At 41.9% G+C, this 19,102-nt stretch overlaps 2 protein-coding genes across 3 annotated transcripts in view; both read right to left on the reverse strand.

Moving 5' to 3' along the window:
• Positions 1-1,221, reverse strand: part of tmem108 (transmembrane protein 108) — a 267,480-nt gene extending 266,259 nt beyond the window's left edge. For both annotated transcript variants that reach the window (XM_062957328.1, XM_062957327.1), the window contains exon 1: positions 1,079-1,221. The gene's annotated coding sequence lies outside the window, so the exon portion shown is untranslated. The remainder of the gene's footprint in view (positions 1-1,078) is intronic.
• The window catches only part of LOC100563610 (phospholipase A and acyltransferase 3), a 192,691-nt gene that overhangs the window by 61,450 nt on the left and 112,139 nt on the right, over positions 1-19,102 (reverse strand). The window lies entirely within an intron of this gene.

Below are 19,102 nucleotides of genomic sequence, written 5' to 3' on the forward strand. Positions count from 1 at the left end.
AATTTGATGTTTAATAGGCTTTTCCTTAATCTCTCCTTATTATCCAACATACAGTAGAGTCTCACTTATCCAACATAAACGGGCCGGCAGAATGTTGGATAAGTGAATATGTTGGATAACAAGGAGAGATTAAGAAAAAGCCTATTAAACATCAAAATAGGTTATGATTTTACAAATTAAGCACCAAAACATCATGTTAGACAACAAATTTGACAGAAAAAGTAGTTCAATATACAGTAATGCTATGTAGTAATTACTGTATTTACGAATTTAGCACCAAAATATCATGATATATTGCAAACATTGACTACAAAAATGCGTTGGATAATCCAGAACGTTGGATAAGTGAGACTCTACTGTATTCGCTTATCCAATGTTCTGCCGGCCCGTTTACGTTGGATAAGCGAGACTCTACTGTATATATATATATATATATATATATATATAGGCTGTTTAATCAGCTTCCTGTTCGCTGTCTGTTTAAAGACCTTTCTCCAAAACGCTGTCCTCTCCCACAGAACTCTTCTGCTTAAAATTCACAATACACATCGCAGGATCCATTTCATTTCCGTTCATTTGGATCTGGCTGAGCATCCTTCCTCTTGCCCTTCAGGGGAAATGCCACAAAATTGCCTCCTGGGAGCCAATTACATTTTAAACGCTTTATTTTATTATATTTTGTAATACACAGAAAAGGGAGGAGGGAAGTGAGATGAAAAAGCAGAGGTATATACACACACACCCCTTCATACAATTCAATACTCTGAACATCTCTAAGTAATATCCCCATGTCTTCCAATACTCCTTGAGCGGAGGACTCTCTCACACAAGGTAAATCTGCATTCAAAGCAGGAGGATAAAAAATGCCATCACTTTCCTCAGAATTAGAAGGGGAAGAAGGGGGCTCTTCTTAATGCAGGCCACATTGAATGGAGAAAGCTGCTAACACACCCCTTTTTTTGACACACCGAATGACTGGAGGAGGAGATGGATACCCAGGCAGCCCTGCTTTGATACTTAGGAAGCCCTGAGGGCTGCAACTGCATCCAGCTGACAAGCAAGCGCCTGGCTGACTTACCTCCAAAGAGGAGCGCCGCCTCCGCCCTGCCGCGCCTTCGCCGCCTCAGACCCAGACTGACTGAGACCCCAATCGCACGTGTTGCCTAGCATCGGTCACGTGTCACGCGAGGGCCAATCCCGTCGCGGCTCCCTTTGCTTTAGAGATGCCCCCTCAGGAGACGGCCCTCAGTTAGTTTTAGGTTAGTCAAGAGGCGGGAGTCTCCTCAGCCTCCCGCTGTTTACCTCACAAGGCGGGAGTGAAAGGCTTGGCACTTATTGGCCCACAACACTTGTGAAAATAAAGTCACACATAACAGCCCTGTGATACCCCGCTCTGTTCAATGGAAATGCAAAACAGCTGGAAAGATGGGACTGAATTCCACACAGCTGAATAAAATCCCACATTATCTGCTTTGAACTGGAATATATGGCAGTTTGGACTCATTAAACCCAGGTCAAAGCAGATATTGTGAACTTTTCTGACTTGATATTCTGGGTTAAGTGGCTGTGTGGAAGGGGACCTGAATTAAGAGCGAGGACTTTATATCAGCAGGGACTGGTTATTAGAGAGATTAGAAGCCGGATTTTCAGGAACTACAGTAGAGTCTCGCTTATCCAACGTCAACGGGCCAGCAGAACGTTGGATAAGCGAATATGTTGGATAATAAGGAGAGATTAAGGAAAAGCCTATTAAACATCAAATTACGTTATGATTTTACAAATTAAGCACCAAAACATCATGTTATACAACAAATTTGACAGAAAAAATAGTTCAATACACAGTAATGCTATATAGTAATTGCTGTATTTACGAATTTAGCACCAAAATATCATGATATATTGAAAACATTGACTACAAAAATGCGTTGGATAATCCAGAACGTTGGATAAATGAGACTCTACTGTATATTGGATTAGCCCTCATTGGGCCAAAATGGGAAACCCCATATTTGTGTTGTCGAAGACATTCATGGCCGGGATCACAGAGTTGTTGTATGTCTTTCGGGCTGTGTGGCCATGTTCCAGAAGTATTATCTCCTGACGTTTCGCCCACATCTATGGCAGGTATCCTCAGAGGTTGTGAGACATGGATAAACTAGGCAAGAAAGGTAAATACAGTAGAGTCTCACTTATCCAACGTTCGCTTATCCAACATTCTGGATTATCCAACACATTTTTGTAGTCAATGTTTTCAATACATCATGATATTTTGGTGCTAAATTTGTAAATACAGTAGTTACTACGTAGCATGACTGCATATTGAACTACTTTTTCTGTCAAATTTGTTGTATAACATGATGTTTCGGTGCTTAATTTGTAAAATCATAACCTAATTTGATGTTTAATAGGCTTCTCCTTAATCTCTCCTTATTATCCAACATATTCGCTTATCCAACGTTCTGCTGGCCCGTTTATGTTGGATAAGTGAGACTCTAGTGTATATTGAATTAGCCCTCATTGGGCCAAAATGGGAAACCCCATATTTGTGTTGTCGAAGGCATTCATGGCCGGGATCACAGGGTTGTTGTATGTCTTTCGGGCTGTGTGGCCATGTTCCAGAAGTATTCTCTCCTGACGTTTCGCCCACATCTATGGCAGGCATCCTCAGAGGTTGTGAGGCATGGATAAACTAGGCAAGGAAGGTAAATATATATCTGTGGAGAGTCCAGGGTGTGACAAGAGTCCTTTGTCAGTTGGAAGCCAGCGCTAATGTTTCAGTTAATCACCCATAATTTTAAGATGTTTTTTTAAAGATATTTTAAAGATGTTTTTAAATTGTTTGATTTAGCCTTTCTTGTAAGCCGCCCCGAGCCCTAGGGGAGTGGTGGCATATAAATTTAAATAATAAATTAATAAATAAATACTATTGGAAAGGTTTGTCTCTTGCCTGGGGGGCATCCTTTGTTCAGAGTCATTAGCCATCCTTGGGGCTCCTCTGCCCTCAGAGTGTTGCTTCCCATCTACTGTTCTGATTTTTTAGTTATATATATTTACCTTCCTTCCCTAGTTTATCCATGCCTCACAACCTCTGATGATGCCTGCCATAGATGTGGGCAAAACGTCAGGAGAGAATACTTCTGGAACATGGCCACACAGCCCAAAAGACATACAACAACCTCATATTTAGCTGGGACTTTTTTTATGCCAAAGATTTCTGAAGGGAAAAACTTCATGAAGGAAAATGTTTCAAGAGCAGGACAATTTGATGGGATGGGGGGCATCTACACTACTAGGGCCCTTCCACACAGCCATATAACCCAGAATACCAAGGCAGATAATCCACAATATCTGCTTTGAACTGGATTAGCTGAGTCCACACTGCCATATAATCAGGGATATGCAGATAATTTGAAATCAGATCCTGGGATATAGGGCAGGGCCCTTCAACACAGCCATATAACCCTGAATATCAAGGCAGATTATCCACAATATCCGCTTTGAACTGGATTAGCTGAGTCCACACCAGGCCCGGCCCAACACGGCACGCTGGCCATGCCCCCGCGTTGGGCGCCACCTTCCCAGGGGCGCTATTGAGCCCCTGGGAGGCGGAGCCACACCTGGCGGAGGCGGGGCCGTGTGACGCGGAAGCGAGGCCAGGTATGGCCCCGCCTCCCGCGGGGCGCGCCATGGCGCAGCCAGGCTACGTGTGGTGGCAGTCTTTCCAGGCCGCGGCCTTTGTCGCGGCCTGGAAGGACTCCCACCTCACGCATTCTGCCCGCCCAGCCAGGGTGCACCCCGCAGGAGGCGGGACCGGCCACACCTCCCACAGCGCGCGCCCGCTGCAGCGGGAGTCCTTTCAGGCTGCGGCCTGGAAGAACTCCTGCCGCAGCTTGGCTGCGCCAGGGCGCGCCCCGCGGGAGGCGGGGCCACGTCTGACCCGCCTCCCGCACCGCGCACCCTGGCTGCCCCGCGTGGGAGGCGGGGTTAGGGTGCGGGACTGGCCCCGCCTCCTGCGGCGCAGGGGAGGGGGCGCAAAAAAATATTTGCGTACCCCTTTAAATTTCCTCGGGCCAGTCCTGGTCCACACTGCCATATAATCTGGGATATGCAGATAATTTGAGATCAGATTCTGGAATACAGGGCAGGGCCCTTCAACACAGCCATATAACCCTGAATATCGACAGATAATCCACAATATCTGCTTTGAACTGGATTAGCTGAATCCACACTGCCATATAATCTGGGATATGCAGATAATTTGAGATCAGATCCTAGGATATAGGGCAGGGCTCTTCAACACAGCCATATAACCCTGAATATCAAGGTAGATAATCCACAATATCTTCTTTGAACTGGATTAGCTGAGTCCACACTGCCATATAATCTGGGATAAGGATCCTAGTATATAGTGCAGAACTCTTCCACACAGCCATATAACCCAGAATACCAAGGCAGATAATCCACAATATCTGCTTTTGAACTGGATTAGCTGAGTCCACACTGCTATATAATCTGGGATAAGTAGATAATCTGGGATCGGATTCTGGGATATAGGGCAGGGCCCTTCCACACAGCCATATAACCCAGAATATCAAGGCAGATAATCCACAATTGGATTATCTGAATCCACACTGCCATATAATCCAGTTCAATGTGGACTGTATACAGCTGTGTGGAAGAGGTCCCAGATGATACATTTTCAAACCACATTGTACTGCCAGTGTAGGCATGTAGGCTCCTTCTACACTATCATGTAAACCAGATTATCAAAGCAAATAAAAGACATCTGCTTTGAACAGTGTAGACTCATATAATCTAGTTCGAAACAGATAATCTGGATTATATGGCAATGTAGATCCAGCTTCAGAGTGCTGATGCCTTATCAAACTGCAACTCCCCAGATTCCACAGTGTTGAGCCATGGCAGTTAAAAAGGTGTCAAATTGAATTAATTCTAGAGTGTAGATACACCCTAAGAGATCTGTGTGATTATAGTTTTGACAGAGCTTCATGAAAGAAGTTTTACAAATGTAACCCCCACATTTCTCCTATCCTAATTGGCTGGGGCCTCTTCTACACTGCCATATAGTCCAAATTATCAAATTAGATAATCCATATCATATGCTTTGAACTGGATTATATGAGTCTACACTGCCATATAATCCAGTTCAAAGCAAATAATCTGGATTTTATCTGACATGTAGAAGGGGCCTAAGTGAATACCATACATGGATTAGGATTTGAATACAGATTTCATCTATACAAATCTAGCACTCTAGCCATTGCACTATAGTGTACCCCTTAATTCCTCCAAATAAGAAAGCAACAAATCCATTTAGGAGACTGAATCAAAATGTAAAACAAAACAATTTATGAGATTGGATCAAAATGCATACTCCGAAAGAACACTTTCAATCACCACAATTCATTTTCTTTTCTTCTTCTTTTTTAAACAAGCTCTGAGTTATGCAACCTCAGCAATTACAGCTTAGCTGGCAAGGATACTGATAATGCTAGGGATGTGACTGGAAACAAACAACAGATGAATGCACGTGGCACCTGCTGCAGTACGATGTCCTAAATGGAGGGCTAAAATAGAATTTAGATCCTGAAAGTTTTAAAAAGTCAAACATCCAATCAATAAACGTGAATAGTCAGCTCTTCAGCTATGAATCTTCTTCTCCGGTGTGTTTTTGTGTGAGATGGTAGCAGGGGTATTTACACTGAGGAAAGGATATTGAAAGGAAGGATTAAACAGTATTCCACAGAGTTGCTGATTAGTAAATTGGAGATTATAATGCCGCATCTCTTGTTGCTGTTTCCAAATATATTGATATGTGCATTTTTGTTACGGTGAGATAGGAATGCAAGAAACAAAAGAATGGAAATATATGCATCGTAAATTTACAGTATGCCCTTCACTTTTACGAGAGTTAAGGGCACAGGAAACTCATGACAGGGGGGGGGGAGTTTTTTTTAAACCTCAGAGAACACTTCTGTCGAGGTCTTCCAAGGTGGCCTAATGGACAACTTCTACCCTGTTTCCCCAAAAATAAGACATCCCCAGAAAATAAGACCTAGTAGAAGTTTTGCTGAATTGCTACATATAAGGCCTCCCCCAAAAGTAAGACCTAGCAAAGTTTTTGTTTGGAAGCATGCCTGCCAAACAGAACACCAGAGCATGCAGGATTGGTAAATATAAATACCATAGATTGTTGTACATGGAAATAATGGTAGTAACAATAAATTCTTGATAAGATTCACTGTTTGGTTATGCTGGTTTGTGATGACAACTACTGTACAGTATATAATACATTTTCATTTTTTGTTCAACAATAAATGTGAATTCTTCTTCATGGAAAAATAAGACATCCCCTGAAAATAAGACCTAGCACATCTTTGGGAGCAAAAATTAATATAAGACAGTCTTATTTTTGGGGAAACACGGTAGCAGGACTTAATCATAGAATCTTCTTAGAGATTCTAGGGTGAGAAGGGCAGGGTACAAATATGGGAAATACATAAAACATATTAATCAAATCCCTGCTCAAAGCAAAGAATCGTTACCTTGTCACTGGGATGGAACTTGAGAACCTCAATGATGCCAAGAGCGAAACCGTGAAGGGACATCCAAGGTAGGAAGGTTATGGCAGAGAGGTCAGACTAAATATGATCCCTGGGGAAGGTAATGGCAACCCACCTCAGTATTCTTGCCATGAAAATTAAATGGATCGGTACAACTTCAGTCTCCTGAGGAATCTGTACAACAACCAAGTAGCAACAATAAGAACAGATCATGGAAGAACAGACTGGTTCAAGATTGGGAAAGGAGTACAGCAGTGCTGTATATTCTTACCCTACCTATTCAACTTGTATGCAGAACACGTCATGCAATGGGCTGGAGTTAAAATTTTTGGAAGAAACATTAACAACCTTAGATACGTCGATGATATCATTTTGATAGCTGAAAGCGAGGGGGACCTGAGAAGCCTTATAACCCAGGTGAAAGAAGAAAGTGCAAAAGCTAGGTTGCAGTTAAACATAAAAAACCCAAGATTATGGCAATCAGACTTATTGATAACTGGCAAATAGAGGGAGAAAACATGGAAGCAGTGACAGACTTTGTATTTCTAGGCGTGAAGATTACTGCAGACACAGACTGCAGCCAGAAAATCAGAAGACGTTTACTTCTTGGGAGGAGAACAATGATCAATCTCGATAAAATAGTGAGGAGTAGAGACATCACACTGGCAATGAAGGTCCGCATAGTTAAAGCCATGGTATTCCCCGTAGTAACCTATGGATGCGAGAGCTGGACCTTAAGGACAGCTCAGCAAAGGAAGATAGACGCGTTTGAACTGTGGTGCTGGAGGAAAATTCTGAGAGTGCCTTGGACCGCAAGAAGCTCCAACCAGTCCATACTCCAGGAAATAATGCCCGGCTGCTCACTGGAGGGAAGGATATTAGAGGCAAAGATGAAATACTTTGGCCACATAATGAGAAGACAGGAAAGCTTGGAGAAGATAATGATGCTGGGGAAAATGGAAGGAAAAAGGAAGATGTGCCGACCAAGGGCAAGATGGATGGATGTTATCCTTGAAGTGGCTGAAGGAGCTGGGACGACAGGGAGCTCTGGTGTGGGCTGGTCCATGTGGTCACAAAGAGTCAGAAGCGACGGAATGAATAAACAACAAAAAAAAATCCTGAATAATCAAATCTACAAAAATTAAACTTTCAAATGTGAGACTAGACTGTTCTTCTTGAAAGTTAAGCAGAGTCAGCCCTGGTGTGTATTTGGAAGGGGGACCACAAAATGAATACCAGCTGATATGTAGGCAAAACCATTTCTGAGTATTCATTGCCTAAGAAAACCCTATAACATTCATTGGTTCACCATAAGACAATAGGTGACTTCAAGACATGCAATCTGTGAAAAGCTTACTTGCTTGTTTTTGTTAGGATTCCTTCACAGAAATGCTTTCATTGTACTAATCATGTAGAGTTAATCTGTATGGGATGTCAACTCCCTTTTAAGCAATGATTTGGTTATTTGTGTTAATGCCATTCCCCACTATTTAGGATTTTAAAAAATCATATATATTTTTAAAAGAGTCAAGAGAACACTATTTGGGAGTTTTATGCTCTCATGTCACCATGCATATTGATCTCCTTGTATTGTTTAAAACCCTTCTGTTTCATGGGCTCACTCCTTCTACTGTCAAATTGCCCAGACTGCATTCATTACCTGCTGGTTTCTTGTTCATTACATAGTTCAAAGCAATTTGAAGTTAAACATAGTCATTTACATTTTCAAGGCAACACACTGTTTTAAATGTATCTTTCTATAGAACGCCATGAGCCATTGTTTGGGGAAAACTGCAAATTAATAAATTCAGGTTCTCTAAGTTGTTAGGCTGTGTCAGCAGCACTACTACATTTGTACCAAGTCTCCTGAGTATGGCTTATTCAGCAGCATGTAAGGCTGGTGTTTTGGAGAGTCTGGAGAGGGTGATGCAAGATCCACAACATTCCTGGCATGAAGAACTACTCAGTAGTTTCTCCTTTTATCACTTGATGCACTAGTTTTCATGGAAAATTTGGGTTTAAACCCCTATTTAATTAATTATAAATTTCACACTGGCCGAGCTATAGGTTATTCCTCTTGGCCTGTCATATTTTTCAGGGTCCTGTGAGGATAATACTGAATGGATGGTATCATGCCATTATAAGTTCTTAGCAGAAAAGTTTATTTCTTGGGAGAAGAGCAATGGCCAACCTTGACAAAATAGTGAAGAGCAGAGACATCACACTGGCAACAAAGGTCCGCATAGTCAAAGCAATGGTATTCCCCTATGGATGCGAGAGCTGGACCATAAGGAAGGCTGAGCGAAGGAAGATAGACGCTTTTGAACTCTGGTGCTGGAGGAAAATCCTGAGAGTGCCTTGGACCGCAAGAAGATCCAACCAGGCCATCCTCCAGGAAATAATGCCTGTCTGCTCACTGGGGGGAAGGATATTAGAGGCAAAGATGAAGTATTTTGGCCACATCATGAGGAGACAGGAAAGCTTGGAAAAGATCACGATGCTGGAGAAAATGGAAGGAAAAAGGAAGAGAGGCCGACCAAGGGCAAGATGAATGGACAGTATCCTTGAAGTGACTGGCTTGACCTTGAAGGAACTGGGGGCGGTGACGGCCGACAGGGAGCTCTGGCATGGACTGGTCCATGAGGTCACAAAGAGTCGGAGACGACTAAATGACTGAGCAACAGCAGCAGAAAAGATATAGATAGAATGAATTGGGACCAGAAACTGATCGGCAGCCAGTGGAGCATCAGTGTTGAGTCCAGGAGGACCCCCAGACTGAAACCTGCAGACCTGCATCTCCTTTCTATGGCAGATTGGGCTGGCCAATCACTAGCTATAGAGTCCATCACTTCAGCTATAGAGTATCTCAGAATTTTATCACATGAGATCCTAAAAACAAGTTCTGGTGTTGCAAACCCATATTGCTGAAAGCTGAAGCACACCAGGATAGGCAGTATTCCTTTTGCACCAATATTTGCTGTAAGTGCTTTCAGTTTTTAGCTTACTGCACCAACTCAGATGGAACTTCTCCCAACCCGTGCATTGCCTCTCTTTGTCCATGTCACTTTTTGGGGGGAAATTGCTCAACTCCAAAATTTCACAATTCTGCGAAACTTCATCTCTATGTGGAGCACAATTAAATTACTTTGTGTTTTTGCAGTACAGAAGCATTGTCCCTATTGATACCTAAAAAAGTAATTAAAAATAAAGATGCATTTTGTAATTCCCAACCTTCCCCTATTCTGTGTACTCTGCAAAGTGGAGTTGCACTTATGATAGCCAAATCTTATTTTGGACTGTAGAGGCATGCATGAGCTGGAACCTTTTGCAAAAAGGACATAGGGAATCTGTTATACCCAGCCACCTTTGGGTTTTGAACCTGGTTCAGAAATGAACTTTGACCAGAATGAAGCTTATTCTGACCTTTTACCCAGTTCTCCGAACTCCTTCCAATTACAGACCCCAGCTGTGGATAGCTCCGATGCTTCCTTAATTGGGAGAGCTACTGAAAACATTACACCCGTGGTAGAACCAAATGTCCCGAGTTCCCCAGGGAATGTATCCTTTAACAGAAGGGAGTTTTTACATTGACAGAGATCAGAGAAACAGGAGCTTCGAAGGAGTCAACGTTTGGCATCTAGAGGGGATAATGGATAGATTTCCTTGCGAACCTTTGGGGAGTTGGTTTCCCTTCGCTGTGATTAGATCTAAGTTCCATAAAAGTGTCTTGCACTGTGAACAATTTGTGGTGTCAACGTAGCGACTTCTGAGAACACTTCACCGTTTCCAGTTCCCTGATTTCACCAAGCCAAGTCTCCTGTTCCTGGCGGCCAAGCCGAGCCATGACTCCCGATTTAATCCAGAGTAAATTCACGTCCTTGCCTTGTTCCTGAATCCAAATTGCTTTTAGCTTCGTCCTCTGCCTGCCTTGATATCCAAGACTTCCTAGAGACTTTGGACCTTGTTATTCACTCCTTCTTGCTTGTTGTTTCCCCGCTCAAGAACTCCCCAACAGTTTTGAGCGTGTTTCGGTTTCTGGACTTTGGACAATAATATTGGACATATCTCTTCAACTCTTTGGACTAATTCATACTATTCCTTAAAGGACTATTGCTCACTCATCCTTTCCACTTATTCTTTCCTGAATTTACTATTGTTTCAATAAAGATATTATATGATTATTGGTTTCTGTTTGGTTTCCAGTGCTCACACTGCCTTGGGGTGCAACAGAGTCTTGCAAACAGTGAGGAAATGCTTAATTAAGAAGGAAAATCCCTATTAGTGCCTGGAATTACTAGCAAAACTGCATAGTTACTAGAATTTTTAGAAAAGGAAGCGATAAGGGTGAAAGTGGGAAGTTATAGCTATGCAGCCAAAGATCCTCTCTGGTCACTCGCCAGAACTGAAATGAACTCACTGCAACAATGTTTTTGACATAGTGCACCATCTTAATGCACCTTGGAAGCAGTTTCTGCTGCCTATAAATCCCTTTTTATTGCGAAGGACATCCTGACAATAAGCTAAACATTGGATGGAGGTGGGTATAGAATTATGTCATGTGATTGTGAGAATTTCCATTCATGGCTAGGGAGTGATTAACACATGCCACAAGCCTCATGTGATAATCTCCATAGTAACTGCCCCTACAAACATAATATCTTTTAAAAAACCACTGTGAATTTTATCTGAGCTTTTCAATTCTGTTCTCTCAACAGCCAAGCAAATGCCTATGGGATCTCTCAAGTTGAATATGAGCAAAACACCACACTCCTCATTTTCCCTAGGAAATCCAAATCAGAGGTGGTCCATCTGTTACTGAAAAATTTACCGACCTCCCAGCAGATAGATTCACTATATATTCTAAAATCATATATGAATTTATTATATTTTTACACTATATGAAGTTTTGCAATATCAAAATAGTAACCTTTCCCCAGTCTGCAATAGACTTCATTTTCAGCAGCCCAGCTGGAAAACTACACATTCCAGAAAGGGTTAGTTAACTTTTTACCAAAATAACACCTGAGGGAAACTAAAGAGGAAATGTGTGCCCACAAACCCCAGACAAAGAGCCACTTCGACTCCCACAGACTACTGCAATGCCCACCAACGACTGAACTGGACCAAACTTGGCACACAGAACCCCCATGACCCCCTTTATGCCCTGGTGCAGATTGGGGGGAAATGGACTGTGGATGATGGGATTTGCATTACCTTCACTCACTTCCTGAGACTACTGCGACTACCAGGAATGACAGAATTGGACCAAACTTGGCACACATATCCCAAATGACACACTTTACATGCTGCATCACTCTGGGGGAGAATGGACCAAGGATTATGGGATTTTCAGTATCAAACGCTGTGTCTCTGACAGACCACTGTTACTCATGATGGATCAGGACCAAACTTGCCACACATAAACCCCATGACCCAATTTACGTCCTGGTACAGGTTGAGGAAGGACAGGCCAAGGATAATGGGACTTTCAGTAACTTCACTCATTTCCTGAGACCACTGCAACTGTCACAAATGACTCATCAAGACCAAACTTGGAACACAGAGCACCTATGACCCACTCTATACCCTGGTGAAGTTTGGAGAAGGATGCAACATGGATGATGGGACTTGCAGTAGCTTCACACACTTCCTGAGACCACTGCAACTCTCACCAATGTCTGATCAAGACCAAACTTGACAGATACAGTCCCCATGACCTACTATACATCCTGGCACTGTTTGGAGTGGGATGGACCATGGATGATGGGACTTGCATATGGGAGCTGTAGTTCACCTACACTCACTGAACCCCACTGACCCTGGACCTAGACTAAACTTGGAACACAGGCAAACAATGCCTTTCTCAAATGACCCGGGCACTGCCGGGTCCCCAAGCTAGTGTTACATATTAAAGAATAACTAAACTGCACTGGAGCAAGGAATCATATCTGCACTCATGCAGTCCAGTGCTTGGGGAAAATTTAAACAATATATCCTGCTGAAGGCTTCCCACCTACTATGAGCTGGATCCATCAGGAAGAGACAATGCCAGCCAGAAAAGTTAATTCTGTCAACAGAAGTTTCAATCTCCCGAGGGAATTTGGAGATGAGCTGCTGCCAGACATCAACAGCATACAGATAAAATCTGAATGTTCTACATTGAACTGTTCGTATTTATATAACAGCCCCATTGTGTTTCTGAGAATCAGAATACCTCACAACCTCTGAGGATGCCTGCCATAGATGTGGGCGAAACGTCAGGAGATAATACTTCTGGAACATGGCCACACAGCCCGAAAGACATACAACAACCCTAAAGGATAAATGTTTTTCCCCTGACATTAAGTCCAGTCATGTCTGATTCTGGGGTTTGGTGCTCATCTCCATTTCTAAGCCAAAGAGCCAGCGTTGTCCGTAGACTCCTCCAAGGTCATGTGGGATGACTGCATGGAGCAGCGTTACCTTCCCGCTGGAGCAGTACCTATTGATGCACTCACATTTGCATGTTTTTGAACTTCTGGGTTGGCAGAAGCTGGGGCTAACAGTGAGGGCTCACTCTGGTCCCCCAATTCAAACCTGCTGCAGCCGTTCGGTCCAGAATTTCAGCAGCTCAGCGCTTTCACATGCTGTGCCATCAGGGGATATTATTTCTTAAAGGTTGTGAATATACAATATTTCTGATTGTTTTTTTTTTGTCTGTTAGAGGCAAGTATGAATGCTGCAATTAGGAAAAATGATAAGGATGTAATGGCTTTGCAGATTTACAGCCAGGCTGTTTCCTCTCTGAGTGAATTTTTTGTTGGGAGGTGTTAGCTGACCCTGATTGTTTCCTGTCTGGAATTCCCGTTTTCAGAGTGGTGTTCTTTGCGATATGGTATGTGCTTCTGCCGTCTGTGGCCGTGAGAAAACAGAGGATTTACCAGACTTTGATGATGGGAATACTTTGTTGGGAGGTGTTAGCTGGCCCTGATTGATTCATGACTGGATTTCCCCTGCTTTGCTACACCCATTACAATGGTCCACGCTGGCGTGGCACTTCTGAAGGACAAGAGTTCACTTCCTGAGAAAGGAAGTGTCTATTCTCCTGGGGCTGCGTTCTCCCAAACAAAACTGATCTGAAGCTAGTCCGAAGTCTGAAAAATCTTCTGAAGAGATATCATGACCAGGAAACCTTTGTGTAGTACTTGTAGACTAGAAATAACAAAAAAATTAAAATTGTTGCAAAGTTTATTAAAATATTTATTTATTAAAATGCAAGATTGGTGTTAATTCTATGTAATGTTACTATATGAACATAATGTTGTTCATAAACTTCTGATTGTAAGGTAAACTCTTTTATCCATTCTATTCACCTCTACCTTCTACATTTTATTTCTCGGTGATTGGGGTTTTTTTTGGGGGGGGGGGCACCAAAATCCTGTTTCTCTTACACTTGAAAATTTCCTTGGGCCGGCCCTGACCCAGAGTCAGCCTAAAATATTTTTGCCACCCTGGGTTCCCTGGCAGGAGAAAATGTGGGTATAAATTGGGGAAAATGCTGCCTGAATAGCAAATGTCACTCTCCCAACACTCCAATACTACTTAAGTCAAGGTATATAGGACTAAAAGCCAGGAAATCATTTTGACGGGTGTGGATGAATGAGAAAGAACATCCCATGAATACATATCCCCACCCTATTCTTGGTGGTAAATACCATAAATACTGTATGAGCACAGCAAGATAAACAGCAAGCAGTTGTGTTGCCCTTTAACAATACCAAATGTTTGTTGTTTGAGGCAATTGCCTCATTTTGCCATATGGCAGCCTTAGTCACACCATTTTCTTGGATTTTTTTTTTATTCATGAAAATGGAACTCTAGTTCCTAAGTCCTAGAGATATTTTTAAAATCTCTGAATTGATTTCTTTCCTCCCTCCTAACCATTTCTTATTTCTGGGAGAAAATAAGGTCTGAATATTCACTCGACAAAATTAAAAAGCATCTCCTATTTATTTTGTTCTTATTTTAGAAAAGAATATATTATTCCTTCCTCCATAGAAACATTTCCGGGACAGCTCACAAAGTGAAGACATTTAGTGTGCTTTACTTTCTCATTTTCTCTCGGCTATTATGGTCTCACTCCTGGTTTTGGCTCAAGCTATCTTATTATGGTTTATAAATATCAATTGTTATAAGCAAAAAAGGAAGAACAGTTTCATTTCAATGACGATCCCAACCACAGAAAGAAAAATCCTTTTTTCATGTGCTGCTTCCCACAGTTGTCCAGTGGGAAATCTTTGCTGCTATAAGCACATTATTACAGGCTTAATAACCAATATATTAAAACCATGTTTCACCAGAATCTTTTTAAAGAATTCACAGCCCATTTATGATACTTTATTAGCTTTGCCTTAGAGACATACTACAATCAGTTTATAGACTCCTTGGGGATCAAATTGAGAAAGAAAGCACAGCCAGCTCTGAATGGACATTAGCTAATGGGGCTCGTATTATTTGGATCCAGTGAGACCTGTCCATGCACACAGAGACAGTTAACCTCACGGAAAGATGCCTTCCATAAACACAGCCCCCATCCTGTTAGGAATGAAAGCCCTATTCATGCACAGAGCAGTTAAATTTGGATATTACACACCACTAATTGTAAAGATAATCTGTGCTCCCAGATAATGCTTTTATTAAGCGAGCAGCTTGCCTCATTCATGAAATTTGACAGGGAGTCCAGATGATGTTACCTCCCTATGTTTTTAAACTGCTGATTCCATTTTGTTGCTTACTAGAAAAACAGCCATTGAGGAGGGAAAGACAAAATAGCTCCACATTGACTTTTGACAGGTACTGCTAGCAGTCTTTTGATTGAAAATGCTTAACTTTGAAAGCAGCTATTGGTATCAAATTGAAAAGAAATTCACTTTTTTCAAGATAAAGACAGGAACTATAAAGGGATTGTGGAACTGCTGTTCTGGAAAGCGAGGACTAAATCCATTGTGTACTCCCAACTGAATTAGACCATCAATTGCCAAATTATATGTCAACCCTATTAATTCGGTGGGTCTATTCTAACTGACCGTGATGGCACAATGGGTTAACCTGCTAAGCGGCAGAACTTGCTGATTGGTAGGTTGCCGGTTCGAATCCACAGACGGGGTGAGATTCCGTCATCAGCCCCAGCTTCTGTCAACCTAGCAGTTCAAAAACATGCAAATGTGAGTAGATCAATAGGTATCTCTTCAGCAGGTAAGGTAATGGCACTCCATGCAGTCATGGCGGCCACATAACCTATGTGCCGTCACACCTGGAGCTATAACTTTTAGCAAAAGAGGCATGGATGTGACATCTTTCCCCAGGGGATTGCTTCTTGCCCTCCTTTAGGGAAGATGGAACTCCCAAGGATCTAAACACTGTAGATAACTCAAAACTGGTTTTATTGTTTCAAAAGGTTATCCCTTTAAGGCAATAAGCTGGAAGTTTCAAAGGGGTAAAGGAAAATATACATTAGTCTCTGGTTGTTTTGAGTCCAAGGAGCTCTGCAGCTGAGAAGCTTTTCCAGATCCCTCTTTTTCAATGGCTGTGAATGCCGGAGCAATCCTCAACCTCAGTCCAAATGGCCTATGTTTGAAGACACAGAGTCTTCCTCTGGTGCCAAAGAACTGATCTGAAGGCGCTTGAAACTCCTCAACGTCGTCCAAGTTGGCCTGAACATAAAGCATAAGTCTCAAGAGTTAGAACCTCAGAATTGATGCTGAGAGGTAACTTAATCAAGGGCTTTTAGAGCCAAGTCCCTCTCTCACATCCATCTGATAGAAAACTTGATGGTGGAATGATAAAGGAAACACTGACCCACTCCAGGAAAGGGTGAAGTCAAACAATTGAGCTGAGGGAGCAATATAACTGGTGCAAACAACATTGATTGACAGCTATGAATAACCAATCAATCCAATTACATTTACAGGGTAAAGGCAAAATCAGGCATGATACAACAATTCAAACCTTGCTACTTACAGTTTGACATATAGATGGCGCCACTCGCTCCGTCACAACCTAGGAGGTGTCTATGAACAACGCTGGTTTTTCAGCTTAGAAACTGAAATGAGCACCACCCCCCAGAGTGAGACATGACTAGACTTGATATCAAGGGGAAACATATATTTTACCTTACTCTAACTGAGCCTAGTAATTGGATTTAAGCCAAAAAGGCATATCATCATGTTTCAAGGAAGGCTGAGCGTTTGATTGTAATAGAAGTCAGAAGCTAGGGGTAGGGGTAGGAGTAGGGGTGGGGAGAGTGCCCTCTTCACAAAAATTACATCTCCCCAAGTATCCCCAGATCTCTAGCATTGCAGTGATTTAAAACTTCAGCTTAGCAATTAGCACTACAGTTTGTGCATTCAAAGGAAAGGAGCAAGCAAACCTACCAAGGAAATAGCAAACACAAACAATATAATAATTATAAATGTGGGTTGTTTTTCTGTTTCTCACACTTTTTTAAATGTTAGACATTTAGGAACTGAAGACAATTTCATGGAGAAGAGGATAGAATTCTTATGCATGTTCAGATGGCAAATAAAATGTTGAAATGTCAAGCTAGTAACTAAATATCGGATATAAATAGTTGTAGTACAAAATAATTATTACAGAAACGGTATATCCAAAACTTAATAATAATAATAATAATAATAATAGTAATAGTAATAATAATAATAATAACAACAACAACAACTATGTGGCGCAAATGATCCATTGGAACTTATGCCTCAAGTACCACCTCCCAGCAGCAAAGAACTGGTGGGATCACAAACCTGCAAAAGTATTGGAAAATTGGCACGCAAAGATACTGTGAGACTTCCGAATTCATACTGACAAAGTTCTGGAACACAACACACCAGACATCACAGTTGTGGAAAAGAAAAAAGTTTGGATCATTGATGTCGCCATCCCAGGTGATAGTCACATTGACGAAAAACAACAGGAAAAACTCAGCCGCTATCAGGACCACAAAATTGAACTTCAAAGACTCTGGCAGAAACCAGTGCAGGTGGTCCCGGTGGTGATGGGCACACTGGGTGCCGTGCCAAAAGATCTCAGCCGGCATTTAGAAACAATAGACATTGACAAAATTACGATTTGTCAACTGCAAAAGGCCACCCTACTGGGATCTGCACTCATCATCCAAAAATACATCACACAGTCCTAGACACTTGGGAAGTGTTCGACTTGTGATTTTGTGATATGAAATCCAGCATGTCTATCTTGTTTGCTGTGTCATACAATAAAATAATAATAATAATAATAATTTTATTTCTTACCCGCCTCTCCCCATGGCTCAAGGTGGGTCACAACAAAGTAAAAAACACATAAATACTATAAAAATTCTATAAACACACACATATTAAAATGCAGTTCCACAAAGATACATATCAAAGCATTTCTATAAAATACACATTAATCATACAGGATAGAGACCGAAACACAGGACATGAGTTTAAAATTCATGCTTTCAAATGGCTGGAGTTAGTCTAGTGTGGTCTTATTTTAAAATCCATTTTAAATTTGATTTTTAAGATTTTTCGCAAAATCCCTATGATGCTTTTGTGGATCTCTAGTGAGGGAACTACTCCCTTAAATCTTTGATTTCTATCCATGTAGTGGTTAAAGTAGTTGATAATGATTCTGGAGACTAGGGTTTGATTCTCCACTGGGTGATCATGGGCTAGTCATGCAATCTCAACTTCAGAAAACCCTGGAATAGGTTCACCATAGTTATGCCATAGGTCAGAAGCAACTTGAAGGCACATGTGCCGTCGCGCCTGGGGCCATAACTCTTAGCGAAAGAGGCATGGACATGACATCTTTCCCCAGGGGATTGCTTCTTGCCCTCCTTTAGGGAGGATGGAACTCCCAAGGATCTAAACACTGTAGATAACTCAAAACTGGTTTTATTGTTTCAAAAGGTTATCCCTTTAAGGCAATAAGCTGGAAGTTTCAAAGGGGTAAAGGAAATATACATTACAGTCTCTGGTTGTCTTGAGTCCAAGGAGCTCTGCAGCTGAGAAGCTTTTCCAGGTCCCTCTTTTTCAATGGCTGTGAATGCCGGAGCAATCCTCAGCCTCAGTCCAAATGGCCTATGTTTGAAGACACAGAGTCTTCCTCTGGTGCCAAAGAACTGATCTGAAGGCGCTTGAGACTCCTCAACGTCGTCCAAGTTGGCCTGAACATGAAGCATAAGTCTCAAGGGTAAGAACCTCAGAATTGATGCTGAGAGGTAACTTAATCAAGGGCTTTTAGAGCCAAGTCTCTCTCTCACGTCCATCTGATAGAACGCTTGATGGTGGAATGAAAAAAGAAACACTGACCCACTCCAGGAAAGGGTAGAGTCAAACAATTGAGGGAGCAATATAACTGGTGCAAACAACATTGATTGACAACTATGAATAACCAATCAATCCAACTACATTTACAGGGTAAAGGCAAAATCAGGCATGATACAACAATTCAAATCTTGCAACTTACAGTTTGACATA

Source organism: Anolis carolinensis, chromosome 6, assembly GCF_035594765.1.
Source record: "Anolis carolinensis isolate JA03-04 chromosome 6, rAnoCar3.1.pri, whole genome shotgun sequence".
Taxonomy (NCBI): Eukaryota; Metazoa; Chordata; class Lepidosauria; order Squamata; family Dactyloidae; genus Anolis; species Anolis carolinensis.